The sequence below is a fragment of the Podarcis liolepis genome (genome assembly GCF_965112155.1).
Source record: "Podarcis liolepis genome assembly, chromosome: 7".
In the NCBI taxonomy this organism is placed as follows: domain Eukaryota; kingdom Metazoa; phylum Chordata; class Lepidosauria; order Squamata; family Lacertidae; genus Podarcis; species Podarcis liolepis.
Genome location: NC_139561.1, coordinates 39,262,728 through 39,275,047, shown reverse-complemented (window position 1 = coordinate 39,275,047; position 12,320 = coordinate 39,262,728). Strand labels below are relative to the sequence as shown.

The window sequence follows — 12,320 nt, the reverse complement described above, 5'->3', positions numbered from 1 at the left end:
CTGCTTTCCTCAGGTGCATTGGAGGAGAGCACCAGTGTTAAACCATAGAAACGTAGAGACATGCCTCATACAGGGTCAATCCATTGGTCTATCTAACTCAGTTTTTTTTGATGTGCACTGGCAGTGGCTCTGCAAGGTTTCAGGCAGGAATCTTTTCCAGCCCTACCTGGAGACACCAGGGATGGAACCTGGGACCTTCCGCATGCAAAACAAGAGCTTTACAACTGAGCTATTGCTCTTCCCCTCAGTTGCTCTTCCCCTCAGTCCAGTCTGATCTCCTTCTGTGTGTGAAATGGGGGGAGCCAACTTTTCCCAAGGCCGCCAAATGCATTGAAGTGGCAAATGCATTGAACCCTAACCCTCCAGGTAATAAAAGAGCAAGAGGTTTCTGAGGAGGGCGGAGGGGAGGGAGGAGGAGGAGGAGAAGGAATAAGCTTCAAAACGCAAATTTGTGCTAATGAATCCTGTGTGCCTTTAGCACAGTCAACACAGACTTCCTGAGAAAAACCTCAACAGGCAGTTTCTTTCCATTAGGCAACACCCCCCCCCCGCCCCAACTCGCTTTTTTCTTTCTTTCTGCAGACCTGTTCTGGCTGTGCTGTGATTTACAGGGGCCATTGGAGCATATATTGCATTCCTCTGATGGATTTGCAGGACTGAGAAGGACATCCCCTGGGAGACACTAAGGAAGAGTAGTTTTGCAAAGGCAGGGCACGTGGAAGGTCAGGCACAGATTAGAATCCTCTTCCTGGCTGGACTTAACTAACTGGGATTTATACAAGGGATCATGCCTCAGCTGCAGCCTGCAACAGAAGTGGGGAGGGGGTGAGTGTTAAATGCTCTACTCCCCACACTGCTTCTCTGCTGGGAATACCTCACTCCCCAGAGCTCTTTTCCCAAGGAAGTGTCCATAGGGATTTTAAACACCTATTTACATGTTCAGTAATATCTTGCTTAATCGAGAAGAGCGGGCTGCTAACCTTCCTTCAGGTATCTGATCCAACCCCTTACCACTGTTACATAGTGCGGCCTTTGGAGGGTTGCCCATGAGGCTGACAGGGTAACACCTTTCTGTTAGAGATGTGCATAAAATCCTTTTGCCAGGCACACCGTTTCCTCGTATTTCTTGGATCCAGTGCTGATTCTACCAGAAACACACACAAACTCGCACAGGCTTGGGTTTGCTGACACGATGGAAATGTGGAGGTGTACCATGAAATATCCAAACTAATATATGCTCTCTGCTAATTGCCTCAGCATTTGGGCGAGCTCAGCTCACAGGCCAAGAAATTGATAAAATATGGCATTAATAGCCACCCTTGACAAATGACAAATGATTAAACTTTAACTCGGTGTGTGGATTGAGCTAAAGTTCAACCAGACACAATTTAATCAGTAAACCGCTAATTAACTAGCGGTTTACTTCAGCTAGTTAACATCTGTACACTTCTGGCAATGGACACCCTATTTGACTGATTCTGGGGCCATCTCTTAGATTAGGCACAATGAGGCAGCTGCCTTAGGTGATAGCTACTGAGAAGGAGGGAGGCAGGTCGGCAGCAGCAGCCCCCCATTCTTCTAAACCCTAAGCCAGTCTGTTCTGCACCCCCTAAGCTAGCCCATAACCCATAGCGGAGCAAGTCATTCAGGTGCCTGGGGAGGTGTGCATGCCCTGTGCCCAGGGGCGGGGCCAGCTGCCTGCGGGAGCAGGGTGAGCCAGGGCAGGACGCTCTGTGGGCCTCTGAGGAGTCTGCCTGCCTCCTCCCACTCAGCCACCCTACAGCTGAGGGGGAGGCGGTGGGCGGACCATTTGGGGCAGCATGGAGCCTGTGGGTGTCCAAGCCACTGCGTCACTCCCAGGAGAAACACGTGGCTCGGGCGCACTGCAGGCCCCACGGCGAGTGCCGCCCGGCATTTTGTCAACCCCCCCTCAGTGGTGACACCCGGGAAGGCCCAGCCCCATCGCACCCCTTCCTCCGCCCCTGCCCATAGCAAGTGGGCAGCCCTAATGTGACTTACTTCAGTGTAAATCAGTACAGCAGAGGTGTGGAACTGCATCGGGCCAGTGTGTCCAAACCCTCCGTCCCCATCCTGGACCAACTTTGACAGATACATTTAACTGTACAAGAAAAACTTCATTGTTTCATCTTCAGACACAGTTGGCATATATCCCTATTCCTTGGCACTGTTTTTCTGTGAACTGGCACCCATCCCGAGGTGAGTGAGAAATCCATCCTCAGTTACTATGATATTGATCGTAAAACAAGAGGACTCTTGTTTTATTCCATTTGGCAGCTATTAAAATAAATACATGATGGAATGGGAGGGACTTGTTTCCATCAAGCCATCATCAAAGGAACTAGAGAATGACCTGACACCCATTTCTTAAAGGATTAGGGATGTTTATGGTTTAAACACATTTTCCAGTGTCAATACATGAGGAAGTCCTTTATGTACAAAGGCTTGAAAAGAATATTGTTGTAAGTGTTGGAAAGCTTAGAGAAATTCAAAGAATTTTGTGCAGGATTTTATTATTATTATTATTATTATTATTATTATTATTATTATTATTATTATTTATACCCCGCCCTCCCCAGCCAAGGCCTGGCTCAGAGCAGCTTACAAGCAATAATAAAAACAAGATGAATGATTACAACTTAAAAACAAAAATAAAATACAACATTAAAATAATGGAACATTAAAATATTAAAATGTAGCCTCATCGCAGGAGGAGAAGGAAAAGAAAAAAGAAAAGGAAAAGAAAAAAGAAAGAGAGCAGGATTTGTGGCTTTTGAACTTTTATAGATGGGGAAATCAATTAATCATGAAGACCAATGATAAGATTCATCATTGGGCCAGTTAAAGAATGAGTGACCATTATAAAATGAAAGCTGGAGGTGTGACCCAGGTTATTCTCTTTTCCACTACACCTATTAACATATTGTAACCTGTGCAATGGTGTCTCTTCTTGAGAAGTAACTCTGTGCTTTGTGTAAATATTATACAACATTCTCTAAAACAGCTGGCTCGGAGGGGTTAGCATACCATATAACAGGATGAACAGGTCATGGAACCAGGCCAAAGGGTGATCTGGGGAGATTGAAGATATGAATCATTCAGGCAAGGAGAAAAGGCATCGCCAGGAGCACAAACAAGGAAGCAAACTCTCAAAAGCCCCTTTCAGAAGTTACCTCCACATACTCCAAGGTTCATGGATGATTAGTGTGTGTGTGTGCATACTTGGTTGGTTGCATGAAGGAGCCCATGAGCATCCAGGCTGGACGCTGGAGACACAGAAGCATGCTTGCTCTGTGCTGGATCCCAAGCCATGACTAATGGAGAAGCAAGATATGTTGGGGTGTTGATGCTGTGAGCCCCTCCATCTTATGCTCAGGTTGTATATATGTGCAAATAAAACCATATATCCTAAAGGCACCACAGTCTTTGTTGAACCTCATTCCAAGGAAACTGAACCTGAGTAAGCCCCTGGAACCCCTGAATTCTTTCACTGCTCAGAGATTGGGGTGGCATGTAGTAGTGCTTTAACAACCTGGTCTAAGTGGTTTAAAAATCAAATTGCCATCAACCTCCTCATATTTTCCCCTACCCTATCACCCAGCATGTAAATCAGAGGATAAGGTAGCTTTTAGTACAACCTTAATGAATCTGGTTTCTTTTGTCTGAGAGATTTTTATAATCAGACTGGTGCTCTTTCACATCTTCAACTCTCCACGATTAGTAGATGCCAACCATTACCAGTTAAGCATTCAGCAGCTATTTCATTTCATTTCTTCCTTGATATATCTGAACCTTGTTAGTATTTGAGTGTATAGCAGTGCTGCCAACACCTTGTATTAAGGGACCGGTTTGTAAAATATACACAGCCCTATTTTGAATATGAGCCATTTGCACCAGTGTTAGGAACCACCTATGAATAATTTTCACATTGTTTTCTCCAACAGAGGCCAAGAATGGGGGGGGGGGAGGTTTTGTAGACCAGAGTTTATTCCATATCAGTTTCTTCCCTCCAGGTCTTTTTCACAATTAGAAGATGGTATGTGAAAAAGACCTGGAAGGAGGAAACTGATATGGAATAAACTCTGGTCCACAAAACCATTTTCTTTCATTCTTAGCCTCTGTTGGAGAAAACAATGTGGAAATTATTCATAGATGGTTCCTAACACTGGTGCAAATGGCTCATATTCAAAACTCAGCCCTGTTGGTGACACAGTGGAGCCACAGAGACTTATAGGCATTTATGGTGGACCTGTTCTTTGGTCCAGACCTTCTGGGCTGCAGCTTTTGGGAAAATTAGCACCACTGTTGGTCACTTAGTCCAGCCAGATCCAGCCCCGTGTCTCCTTTCCATATCTAAAGCCAAAAACTCTTCAGTTACATCAGAAACACTTCTCCTTTATATTTGGGTGGCTGCTTGCCTTGTTATAGCTCAGGGATGGTAAGGTGGTTTAAATTTTACAGTCGATAATTGGCTCAAAAAGGCTGTGTCTAGCGCAGTCATTGAAAGACTTACTCATCCTGTGCTACGGGGAACTTCAGAGCTTGAGGATTGTGCGGGTAATTGGTGGATCTTTATTATGTATCTCAATAATTGCCCCGTCTCAATATAAGCCCCACAAAGTATGATATCATTTGGAAGTAGCTTTAACAAGCACTTGGCCAATGTGGGTTTCCCCCCATTTATGACTTACTTTGCCCACTTATTTCCCCCCCCCCCTTTATAATGAGATGTTAGTGCTCTTTCACTGGTTTTTCTGTTGTAAAAATCTATATTCTACTTTTTTCTTGTATATTTCCCATGTCCTCTATCTATCTATGGAAAGACAAGAAACTGAGATCCTGGGAACCTGACCAAGTCCCAGGGGCCAAATGGAGAAGTATGGAGAGCAGCATACTCCACACTGAACACAGAACACATATTCTCACAAATGTAGGAAGCTGCTTTATACTGAGTGTTGGCCCTTTGGTCATGTAGCTCAATACTCTCTACACTGACTGGCAGCAGCTCTTCTAGGTTTCAGACAGGGTTCTCTCCTGTTCCTACCTGGAGATGCCAAGGATCGAATCTGGGACCTTCTGCTTGCAAAGTAGAGTGACTGAGTGACAGTCCTTCCTACTGGCCAAGGAGCAACCATAGCATCACTGAGAATTGAAAGTCAAAGAGAATGTGACAAGTTCTTGTTAACATACACCCAGGCATTATCTGTAGCAAGACCGGTGAAGGAATTGTGTAAATAAGAAGCTGGAAATAGCAACAAGGATAGAATAGAAATGGAAGCACATCCTATAAGAACATAAGAAGAGACCCTCCTGGATCAGATCAAAGGCCCATGTAAGGCTGGGAGAGAACATTCACAGCAACAATTACAAGGCTTGCTTACAAGATTTCTTGGTCCCCATTAAAGCATGTTTTCATTGTTGCTGTTGAACAATATGAGTTCTCTGTTCTTTCTATGAAAATTGCCTGCCATTCCACCCGCCGATTTTCTTCTCCAAGGGACACTATGGGACACAATACAGCAAAGTCCGCTGCCTAATATTTATGGGCAGAGAATTCCAAATAGTAGGAACATAAGACTATAAGAGGCTGCTGTATTAGGCCATTGGTCTATCTAGTCTAGCATCCTGTTCTCACAGTGACCAACCCTACCAAGATGACACTGGAAGTCTCTCCCTAATCAGTGATTCTATGACCTGGTCCAATGTCACTCAGTGAATATGCCCCGCATAACAGTTTTGGTGGTAGTGTACAAAACAAAAATGCTATTGAGCCATCTTCCCTCTTGTATGTTTCAATCAAAACATGGCTTGACATGCTGTTGATTTCTGCCTGCCAAGTGTGGGGCACTTTAGTGTATATAAAAAAGGTGAGGTAGACTTGATACAGGCATATGAAACAATGCACTAGAATACAGGGACTTTCAGCGAAGCTGGATGTTGGCCACTGTGAGAACAGAAGACCACAAGGGCCTTTGGACTAGAAGGGCCTTATTTTCTTAAGTAGTGATGAAAGGTAAAGATCTGCTTTGCAACAAAAAATGATTTGGAAAGTGTGTGGCCTTCAAGAAATCACCATGATTTGGCCCTCCTAGAAAGTAGGAGCAACATAATATTGCTTGAGATTAATTATGTTGGATTATGTATTGCTTTTATTGCAGTTTATTAGTTTCGTGTTATCTTGCAAGCTCCTGCAGCGCCTGTGAACTGCTCAGAATGTGGCTTGTAAATCTCAAGTGAGCCAATAAAAGAAAACTACAACTATAAAATTACTTTGCACAGAGAACAAAGAGCAATAGATGCACACAGTCATTTGTCTTAAGGGTGGTTCCAGTGAGGTAACGTGACAAATCTTTCCAGCATGTTCATTGACAAGTAGGTTCTACAAAGTCACACATTCTACCTTCTGCTTGCGCTGTTTACCTCAAAAAAGGCTGACTAAAAGTTGTTCTACATGGACCTCACTCTTTTTTATTGTCTCCGGTCTATCATTCCTCTAACTTGGCGACATACTGTACCCAGATGACACTAGACTTCTTTGTCAGCTATGCTGGTTCTCTGCAATTCATGTATGAATTCACCAGAGTTAATGGTAAATCCAACTTTATTTTTAATGAGCCCTGGAAGCCTGCACAGAGTTCATAACTGACTCCTTCAGCCAGGACACCCCCCTGAGTCACGCTCCAGGACCTGGCCTCCTGCATCATATGGCAGCTGTTTCTCCAAAAGGGATGTGTGCCAGATACTTACCTATTTATTTATTATATTTAAGCCCCACCAGCTCTCCAAGGGACTCAAGGTGGCATACATAGTTCTCCTGCCCACACAATTTATCCCCACAGCAACCTTATGAGATAGGTTAGACTGAGAGACAGTGACTGGCCCAAGGTCACCCTGTGAGCTTCATGTTGAGTTGATAATGCATACCAAACACCAGACATACCTGTCAACTGCCCTGGAAAAAAGGGGACATGTTTTTTTCTTGCAAGAGGACAGTGGCCGAAATGGCTGCTGTGATTTCATGCAATTTCCCACTGGCTGATGCAAATATCTAACTATGTAGAATTCTAATATTTGATCCTGATGTTGAAAGGTTTGGTATGTATTTCCCTCCAGCACAAAGATCTAGCCTTTTAAGAAAATCAAGGGGCTGGCCACTTTCATGCTACCATTAAAAGGTATGCACTTGTGGAATAGCGTTCTGTTCAAGCAAAGTCTTCCATAACTGGAGAAGAAGGTCTGTTTCTGCTGGAGAATTGAAGGCAAGCAGCTTCCTAAACAGCACACATGAAATAATGGTGACATCTGGTGGTCATTAATGTTTCACTTGTAGCATCCGAGAGAAATCTCAATTCTGTTGAGCTAGAGTCAAAACTGCAAAGTCTGAGGCAGGCTCGTGGAAAGCTAGTCTGAAGCATGGGGCAAAAGTCTTGTTAGAATCAAGTTATAGACTCAATCAAAGAAATAGCCAGTCCCTGGCTGGGACCCCAACCAGCTTAGCCCACCGAAGTCTGGGCAGGTATACCCAGGTGCTCCCACCCCTTGCACAGACCTGATCTGAGGCACAAAACCATGACTTACCGTAATTTTTAAAGGTATGACTTGGGAATCTTCCCCTGCCTGAATGGTGGAGAAAGTGTGTCGAGAAAAGATTTCCTCCTACTGTCATAACACTAGAACTTGTGGACATCCAAAGAAGATGAATGTCAGAAGATTTAGGACAGATAAAAGAAAAGACTTCTTAATGCAGCTCATATTTAAACTGTGGAACTTGCTTCCACAGGAGGCAGTAATGGTCACTAACTTGAATGGCTTTAAAAGAGAACTGGACAAATTCACGGAGGAGAAGCCTATCAATGGCTATTAGTCAGGCTTCTTGGAAAATGATTACACAGCCCTGGTTTCCCAAAACATCTTGGAAGGGCAGAAGTTACTTAAAGGCAGAGGCCAACGCCACCAACCCTGTCTGAATAAAGTCTTGCCAAAATCTCCAGAGAAGGTCTTTCCTTGACCCACTACCAGAGATCCAGGAATAGGAGTGCCAGTGTTTTGTAGCTCCTCTACAAATACGTTCTACCACCACGGAGCTTGCTGGCCTTCCCCAAGTCCCTGTTTGTTTATGGGCCTTGTGTTTATCAGACTCAGTCAAAGGATCCTTGGATCATGGATGCATCAAACTGAGAAGGGATCAAAGGCCATCTGTTCCAACCCCCCTGCCCCTCTGTTGCACTACAGAATCATTTGCACATTGATAAGCTCTGTTGCTACTTGTAATGTTATCAAAGAATAAGGAAATAACATAGGAGGCACATATTACAGTGTCGGAAAGATATATGCACCAAATATGTGTCAGAGGATTGCCAAAGCATGTGCCATCAGGACGCAACATCATCAAAGCAAGAAGTCAGGTGATTCATTATTCATATCTAGAAATCCCCCACATTACTTTCTCATGCATGCTCTCTTGGGTTGGGGCAACTGGCTAAAATGTTTTAAATGGTTCTAAATTTGGTTCCTCTGTTTTGTTTGTGTCAGGTTGATGTTAGTTAAATGTTTAGTTGGGGTTGGCAGTTATTTTAATTTGGGTATAACTGTAAACTGTTTAGTATTGTTATTATTGGTTTCTAAGGATTTATTCAATAGAAGCGTGGCTGGGGAAACCCAGCAAGATGGGTGATATATATATATATATATAGAATATATATATATATTCTCAGAAAAACTCTTCACAAGCTCAAGAGGTCAAGACACGAAAGCTTTAGCAACTAATCCACACTTAATGACCCACCTAAGTGGTACTCAGAATATCACTCAAGAAATCACTCAAGATATCCCTCAAGTAATTAAGGAACAAAAGAAGAAAAGGCACACTAACCTGGGAACTTCCTCTCTGCCCAGAACGTTGGAGGCTATACACCACACCCCCTCAACAGTATTTATAGGAACTCAAACACTGAGATCCTGCTCTGTTCCAGTAACAAGAAGCCGAGAAGATGACGAGTGAGACCTCGTCGAAACGTCGCCTAGACACCCCAACTCTTACACGGGAAGACACCCGAAGACACCAAAACCTGCACATATATATATATATATATATATATATATATATATATATATATAATTTGTTTTATGGTGTTTTATTAGGTATTGTTATTTATTTCATGACAAGGTATGAGAAAGGTTTGGTTCTCCAGATTTCACTGAACTACAACTCCCATCTGCACCAGTGGGCATAGCCAGTTGTCAGAGATGACTGCGGCTGTAGTTCAGCAACATCCAGAGGTGCAAATTGTTCCAAACATCAGATCTATGGGATTGCAGAGGCGTTAAAACTGGGCAAATGTCTGTTTCTGTATCTTTCTGTTTCTCACTTTCTCAAAGTTAAATTCAGTTCTCCACATTTCCACATCATTTTGCAAACTTCTTTTGTAAAAGAATCCTCATGAAAATTAGTGCAAATTTCTCCTGAAATATGTATTTGAAAGTAATTTTTGTATTTCACCAAATATAATGCATTTTGGTATGTTATTTTCATCTATCCATCTATCTGCACTTTTATCCTAGTGCAGGGTTTCCCAAACTTGGTTCTCCAGTGGTTTTTGGGGCTACAATTCACATCATCCCTGACCACTGGTCCTGCTAGCTAGGTAAGGCTCCCTCAACCTGAAAAGCGAGATGAGTGCCGCACCCCATAGTCCCTTTGAATGGACTTACCTGTCCAGGGGTCTTTTACCTTTATCTGCTAGCTAGGGATGATGGGAGTTGTAGTCCAACAACAGCTGGAGCCCCTGCCCTGGTGTATACACTTCTATGTGCATATTCAATGGCTAGAGAATTCAGAGCTGCAAAATTCAGAGAAGTAATGCTGCCCCGTGTGGTAAGCTGTTGAACCGCAAGCAGTAAAGCAGGTTACCCTAGTAAAGCAGGTATAGGAAATCTGTGGCCCTCTAGTTGTTGCTGAACTACAACTCCCAAAAGCTCCAGCATAGAATCAGATCAGAGGATTGAAGTGATGGAAGGGACCCAAAGGGCCATCAAATCGAACCTGCCGCAGGCATGGCCAAAGGTGAGGGATAATGGAAGTCGTAAGATAACAAGGGAAGAGTTTGTGGTGATATCTGACACATCATTTTCTAGAAAAATACCACTGACCACAGGTATATATATATGTGTGTGTGTGTGTGTCTGTGTGTGTGTGTATCCCATCACCCACAAACAGGCAATACCCCAATCCAACAGGTCTACCCCCCAGAAAAAATCACATTCCACAACATAGGAGTAGTGTGAGTGGGGGCTGGGAGAACCACATTGAAGAACTCAGGCATGGAGGAGGGGTAATCTCATCCTTTCTTTCCACAGTCCAAATCATCTGCCAGGAGAGTTGGCCAGGGCGCAGGCCACCACCAGTGGGACACTCACCACCACTATGCCACATGCTGGTGGCACTGTAGCTGGACCAACAGCTGTGTCACCTCTGTCACTTGTGGAGAAGCACTCTGGAGGACCACCACACTCATTTTCTGATTTGGTTGGATTGTTCTCATTTTGTGTTCTGCATTCCACCCACCCCACATACTGTCTGAACTAATAAAGAGCAGGTTAAAAGTATTTGAAATAAACGTATAAAATACATTGATAAAAAGGTCTTTGTTGACTGCCCCACATATGACCACCTCATTTCTTCCATTGTTCGTACAATTTTCTCATTTGAGAGGAGAACTTAAATGACCATCTCACACCAATAGGTGGTGCTGGTGATCAGAAGTCACTTTCAACACAGAAAATGAAAAGTTTGTATTAAACAGTGAGAAATCCCTCCCAAATGGACACAATGGTATTGTGGAGAGGTGGAGGGGGGATGGTAGAGTGTGGACCAAAAATACACTTCAGTTGGAATTGGTTCAAAAGAAGAAGAAAAGAAGGAACATGGGCCGCCCACCTGTGACTCCCAAGCCTCCCCCGATCTCCTTCCCCCTTCATTTTGGGGAGGCTTGGGAGTCATGGGAGGGCTGCTGCTGCCCAGGAGGGGCGCAAGGGGCGCGGTTTCTCTGCCGGGCAAGGTGCAAACCCCTTCTTCCCACCCCTCACGTTTTTCTAGGGAATGGTGGCAACCCTAGGCACAATGCAGTCTACTGAAACATAGGGTTCTCTACCTCCTCCAATCTGTCAAAATGAAGGGGGAAGGGGGCAGGAGATCGGGGGAGGCCCATTTGCCGTGGGTGGGCAGTGCAGTTGCTCAGGAGGGGTGCAAGATGTGCAGTTTCTCTGCTGGGCAAGGCGCAGAGGGGTGAGATGACTTTGATCCCCTTGGCCAACTGGAGCGGCGGCGGAGCTGGCGTGGAGCCAGGCAGCTGAGCGTGAGGGAGAGCGTATCCCTGACGGCAGAATTTAAATTGACTTTTTCTGCTCCACTCTCAAACATCCAGGGGAGCAAACTGCACACTGCCCCTTGGGCATGCACAGGCACCATGTTGCCTCTCTCCCAGCTGTAGGGCGGCTGAGTGGAAGAGGGCAGGCAGACTCTGGAGGCCCCGCGGTGTGCTCCTCCCCTCCCCTGCAAGGAGCTCAGTGATGGCACCCAGGGTGGGCTGAAAGAAGCAGCCACCATTACACAGCTTGCCTCAGTGTTTGATGTTTAAAATATTTGTTTCTTAATTTGGGGCTCAAAAAATAGGGGGTCTTCTTATACATGGGTATATCTTATAGATGGGAAAATAAGGTAATTCCTCCATCAACAGCCATGGCATACCCTCCAACATTTCTCTGATGAAAATAGGAACATTCTAAAGAAAAGGGGGACGTTCTGGGATCAAATCAGAAACTGGGGCAGTCCCTGGAAAATAGGGGCACTTGGAGGGTCTGCCATGGGCAGATGATGCCTCCTTCAATGAGAGCCATGAGTGAATGGTACTTCCCCCATCAGAAGCTATGGGAAGACAGCACTTCTTCCATCAGGAGCCATGGAGCATTCTGTGTGAAGGGTTTTACAATTTACTGCTGTTACTCATTACATTTTTTACTCTACTCCTCAAAGAAGCTCAAGGTGGCACATGTGTTTCACCCCAGCCTGATTTTATTATCACCCCAATCCTGTTAGGTAGGCAAAGCTCAGAGGTAGGGACCTCCCCACTGATAAGAGATTTTTACACAGAGCTTGAATGGTCAGCTGTCAGGTGTGCTGTAGTAATGGGTTTCCTGCATTGCCAGGAGGTTAGGCTAGATTAGAATTGCCATATGTCCGGAATTTGCTGGACATACCCGGAATACTGTAGTCGCAAGCAGTGTCTGGGTGGAAATTGGCAAAA

At 44.6% G+C, this 12,320-nt stretch overlaps 1 protein-coding gene across 1 annotated transcript in view; it reads right to left on the bottom strand.

Moving 5' to 3' along the window:
• The window catches only part of SDR42E1 (short chain dehydrogenase/reductase family 42E, member 1), a 986,520-nt gene that overhangs the window by 52,892 nt on the left and 921,308 nt on the right, over positions 1 to 12,320 (bottom strand). The window lies entirely within an intron of this gene.